The sequence below is a fragment of the Pseudonaja textilis genome, chromosome 1 (assembly GCF_049901715.1).
Source record: "Pseudonaja textilis isolate UNSWEBS1 chromosome 1, rPseTex1.2, whole genome shotgun sequence".
NCBI classification, from domain to species: Eukaryota; Metazoa; Chordata; class Lepidosauria; order Squamata; family Elapidae; genus Pseudonaja; species Pseudonaja textilis.
In genome coordinates this window covers 234377109-234383385 of record NC_141990.1, presented here as the reverse complement: position 1 = coordinate 234383385, position 6277 = coordinate 234377109, and positions in this window count along the sequence as shown.

Below are 6277 nucleotides of genomic sequence, written 5' to 3'. Positions count from 1 at the left end.
TATTTCACTGTCTATTTTTCATTCATTGCATTCAGTCTCTTCTCTATATTAGCAATATTCCTTTGGGCACTGGGCTGGTTATTTTCAGATACAAAATGCTAAAGTATATGGGTATGTAAATGCTGTTGCGTGGAGATTCAGTTTATTGTTGCTTTATCTTGCAGGCTAAAAAAGATAAACTATTTACAATTACATTTTCCTGCTATGAAATAGATATTAAATGATAGGTATTTAAAAAATGGTAGATCAGGTTTGTATTTCATAGCAATGGGATGAAATATCCAAATCTTTAATTGGGGGAATCAACTTCCTATCTTAAAGATGCTCTATAGGATTGTCTTACTCAGAACCAACCATCCAGATTTCAGTATGCAGTGGTACGTCGGTATTAATCGCTAATTGGTTCCAGGAGGCCTGATAAATACCAAAAGCAATGAGTACCAAACAATTTTTTTCCCATATGGAATAATGTAGTGAGTAATAAGGCAGCGGACAGCAACATGTTCTAGCTTGTGCATTGTGTACCAAACAAACGATGAGCACTGGAACAGAATTTTCATGTCAAAAGGCAATGAGTACCAAATCCTATGAGTTTCAAAGCAGTTGAGTACCAAGGTATCACTGTATATCCAAAATCAAGACTAAATTACAAGATTGTATTTTTCAGAACGTTGTTTTTATACCTCAAAACAGCTTCTGGAAATATATATATATAAAATTACCCTATATAACCTTATATGCCTACAAGAAACCAAAATGATGTTATGTGCATTATGAAGCAAATGTGATCTAGTACATAATTTCCATTACTTGGGTGATGTCAGAAAGCATATGATATCACTACTTCCCTCTCTCAACATCTGTAAGTCTATCTTAGTACATCTAGCTGTTTAAATTAACAACCACTATGTTGTCCCTTAAAAATACAGATATCTGAGAAATACTCCATTAGGTTTAGACAATGTTCCATTATGTCCTTGAATGGAATTCCTGTGTGTTTCCAGATAAATAACTGAAAGAATAAATTATCAAAAAGTACTGTGTGGAGTAGCTTCATTTTTTCCTTCCTAATGGATTTTCTCTGAAAATAAATGGAAAAAGAAAAATAGGTAGGACCACAAAAGTCTGCTGTTTAGAATAGATCCTGTGTAAAATGTTGACTAAAGCAAAATTATTATGCAATAAAAGTAATGTTTAGAAACCTGAAATCAATCAGCTACATTTTGCTTCTTCTTTTTTTTTGAGCAAAAAAGTCTTATTTCTCTGAAAACCTGGCAGCATGACAACATTGAAGGGTCCCCCCCCCCCACCGCCGCAAAAAACCCCCCACATGTTTGGCAATTTGGATAGAGACTGTTGATGTTGTGTTGTACCTTGGGGGCTTTATATTGTTAAAGAGGGAATCTTAGGAGAAATTGGGCAGAAACAGTGCTTTGGATCTAAAGACTGAAGATGCAAGCCAACATTTTAGACTTCTGTTTCTGCAGACCCCAACCCAGCCACATTCACTGGGGAAAGTTAAGAAGAAAACCTAATGATAGGATTTGGTAGCTTCTGTTTGAAAAACAGATGCTTCCTCCTTTTCTTATTAATAACAACTATGGCTGGGGATAAACTCTACAATGATTTAAATATGAATGTGGGAAAGTCCTTTGTTGATGCTTTTAGTTTCATGTATGTTTGGCCAAAAAAAAGCCTTCATTTAAGATAACTGAAACCACTTACATAGTTGTCAGTGAAAAGCCCCTTTTTCCATGCCAAGATCGTTAAAAGCTGGTACTGAAACCCCATTTTTTATTCAGTGCCTTTCCAATCACATCTCCCAACTCCCCAAAATGATGTCAGTGTTTTTCTGCCTATGTGCAAATCACAGGATTGGAGAAAAATGCTACTTGGCCATCCCTACTCCATTCATTTAATGAAAGCTTGAAAATATTATTCAGTTCCTATTGCCTTGATTGTAGGAATAAGCCCTTCAGTGACTCTTGCTGGGTGGTCCCTATAATATCAAGCTTCCTAATGTTTGTTTTATTGTTGAGAACACTTCTCCATCCTTCCGTTTTCTTCCCTACTGCCTTCCTTTAAGAAAGCTCTTTATCCAGTGTAGGTAAGCTTGGATATAAACTGACAGGGGTAATCTTAACGATAAACAGTTTAGAGCTGTCCAATTCCCAAATATTTATGGCAGAGATTCTCAAGCTTTGTTGGGACCACAGTCCCCCAAATGATTAAGTGACTCTACATGGAGTAAAATTAATGATTTCATTGGGGTTATGACCGAACAACAAATTAATATAGCACTTGCAATAATTAAATGCTCATCTGTATATATAAAGGTTCATCTGTGTATGTATATCTGTATATTTTCTCGAGAAAAGTACTCCACTGTTCCATTCACAATAGAATTCCCTATGCCTCCAGGCTCGAACAATCTGGGCCTGGACAAACTAGAACTGCACTGCCTGCAATCCAATCTAAGCATAGTACACAAAAGGGTCTGTTACAACATCTTACCTGTCAATGACTTCTTCAGCCTCAAATGCACAAAATCTGGGGAACAAACAGGGTGAACTCAAACTACGAATATATGAAGGTAAATATGATATAGTTGGAATAACAGAAACTTGGTGGGATGAAACCCATGACTGGAACATACTGGTAGAAGGATACAAACTATTCAAAAAAACCAGACCCCATAAAAGAGGAGGTGGAGTTGCACTGTATGTAAAGGACCACTATATTGCTACAGAAATGCATGAAACCAAAGATGAAAACCTCCTAGAATGCATACAGGTCAATATAAAAGAAAAAAAGAATGACATGGCCATAGGCGTATATTATAGGCCACCCAAACAAGCAGAAAATGTAGATGTCCTTTTTGCCAGCCAACTAACAAACATATGCAGGAAACACACAACAATAGTAATGGGAGACTTCAATTATCCTGATATCAATTGGAAAACTAATTCTGCACAAAGTGAGAAATCAAATAAGTTCCTAACCAACCTAGCTGACAACTTTGTTGTCCAAAAGGTAGAGAGTGAAACTACAGGGGCAGCCAGACTGGACTTAATTCTTACAAAGAGAGAAGAAGGGATAGAGGGAGTTGAAACTGCAGGAACCTTGGGTGAGAGTGACCATGTCATACTAGAATTCAACATAACACAAACACAAGCAACAGAACATAATGACACCAGAGTCTTAGATTTTAAAAGAACTGATTTCAATAAACTCAGAGAGAACTTGGGAAAGATTCCATAGATGAAAATCCTAAAGGGGAAAACAACTCAAGAATCTTGGGAAACTCTAAAAAGTATGATCATAGAAGCACAGACCAGCACAATACCACTGAAAAAGAAAAACAAGAAATCCAAGAAGAAACCAGCATGACTACATAAAGATCTCTCTGGCAAATTGAAAGAAAAAAAGGACAAGTACAAAAAATGGAAAGAAGGACATACAACTAAGGCAGAATATCAGCAGATAGCCAGAATCTGCAAAGATGAAGTCAGGATAGCAAAGGCTCAGAACGAACGAAGACTTGCAACAAAAGTCAAAGATAATAAAAAAAAGTTTCTTCCAACATATAAATAACAAGAAAAAAAAACCAAGGAAACTGTCGATCCACTAAAGAGAGAAGATAGCAAGGAAGTAACAGGCAACAGAGAGAAAGCAGAACTGCTTAACTCATTCTTTGCATCTGTCTTCACACAAAAAGAAACTATAGCTCAACCCACCAAAAACACAACTGTAAAAGACAGACCAGAAATAAAAGTTAAAATAAGCAAAGAAAAAAATAGTAAAAGAATACCTGTCTGATCTTGATGAAAACAAATCACGGGGGCCTGATGGATTACATCCCAGAGTTTTAAAGGAACTGACAGAGATCATCTCAGAACCACTGCACCATATCTTTCAAAAATCCTGGAGCACCAGGGAACTACCAGAGGACTGAAAAAGAGCTGATGTTCAATCATCCTAATATCAATACCTGGGAAGATACTGGAAAAGATAATAAAAAAACAGATCTGCCAACATCTAGAAACAAGTAACGTAATAACTAGCAGTCAGCACGGGTTTGTAAAAAACAGATCATGCCAAACAAGTCTTATTTCATTCTTCAACACAGTGACTGAATTAGTAGACCAGCAAAATACTGTGGACATAATATATTTAGATTTCAGCAAGGCATTCAACAAAGTAGATCACAACCTACTTCTTAGTAAGCTAGAAAAAAGTGGAATAGATAGCACCTCCACTAGATGGACTCGCAACTGGCTGGCAAACCGTACTCAACAAGTATCCTTAATGGGTCTAAGTCTACATGGAGGGAAGTAAGTAGTGGGGTGCCACAAGGTTCTGTCTTAGGCCCAGTACTCTTCAATATCATTATTAACGACCTAGATGAGGGAATAGAAGGGGAACTTACCAAATTTGCAGATGATACTAAGCTGGCAGGAATAGCTAACACCCAAGAAGATAGGCTCAAGATGGATCTTGACAGACTAGAACACTGGGCCATATCTAACAAAATGAAATTCAATATAGAGAAAAGTAAAGTCATACACTTAGGCAAGAAAAAACAAAAGTACACATATAGATTGGGTGAAACCAGGCTCAATAGCAGTAACTGTGAGAGGGATCTTGGAGTCTTAGTGGACAACCAACTAAACATGAGCCAGCAGTGTGCAGCCGCCGCCAAAAAAGCTACTGCAATCCTAAATTGTATTAACAGAGGGATACAATCAAGACCAAGGGAAGTACTAATACCACACTATAAAGCCTTAGTAAGACCACACCTAGAGTACTGCATCCAGTTTTGTTCACCCCATTATAAAAAAGATGTTGAGACTCTAGACAAAGTACAGAGAAGAGCAACCAGGATGATTAGGGGACTGGAGGCTAAAACATACAACGAATGGTTGCAGGAACTGGGCTTGGCTAGTCTAGTAAAGAGAAGGACCGGGGAGATATGATAGCAGTTTTCCAATATTTGAGGGGCTGCCACAGGGAGGAAAGGGTCAAGCTATTTTCTAAAGCGCCTGTAGGCCAGACAAGGAATAATGGATGGAAACTGAACAAGGAGAGATTTAACCTGGAAATAAGGAGAAACTTTCTGACAGTGAGAACAATCAACCAATGAAACAGCTTGCCCTCAGAAGTTGTGGGAGTGCCATCACTTGAGACTTTCAAGAAGAGATTCCATTGCCATTTGTCAGAAATGGTGTAGGGTCTTCTGCTTGGGGGAGGGTTGGACTAGATGACCTACAAGATCCCTTCCAACTCTGATTATCTGTTAAATCTGTTAAATCTGTTAAATCACAATAATATATGGGCAAACAACCAATACATACTCAAGGTAAACCACTCCAAACTCGATTGCAGAAAATACAACTTCAGCAAGAGTGGCCAATGCCTGGAATGCTCTACCCGACTCCATTGTTACAGCCTCAACCCCTCACAGCCTACTGTGGACTTCACCCCATTCTTAAGAGGTCCTTAAAGGGGGTGTGCATAAGCGCATTAGCATCCATACCATCCCTGTCTTACTGTCCCCATTTATCTGTATTTACTTCCTTTGTTCTTACGTTCATACTTGTACTTGTTATATTGTACATGTTTGACAAACCAACAAATAAATATATCTGTACAGCAACTGTGGGCTTGTGCAAACAAAGCGAGCAGCAAAATCCCAGAGCAAGCTCCCACTTTGCCCCCCAAAACTTGATTGGGACTTTTAAATATTGTTCCTCCCCAACTGCTTATGATTCTCACACATACCTCTGGGAATTTCAATCATCGGTTCGAGAAGCCTTGCTTTAGATGATATACGAATAAGCTAGCAAACTGCCCTCCTCCAACTTTTAATGCAATAATCTAGTTAAATTCCAGGGCTTAAAGTCAGGCCTGGTCCTTTAGTAAGATCTGTCAAGCTAAAATTCATATACAGGTAGTCCTTGACTTACAACCATTCATTTAGTGGCCATTCAAAGTTACAATGGAACTGAAAAAAATGACTGTGAGCTGTATTCATACTTACAACCGTTGCAGGATCACTATGATCATGTGATCAAAATTCAAGTATTTGGCAACTGGGATGTATTTATGACAGTTGAATTGTCCCGGGGTCATGTGATCACCATTTGTAACTTTCCCAGTCAGTTCTGACAGTCAATGGTAGAAGCCAGATTCACTTATTGATGTATGTATGATTAATAACTACAATGATTCACTTAACAATTATAGCAAAAGGTTTGTAAAATGGGGGGGACACACA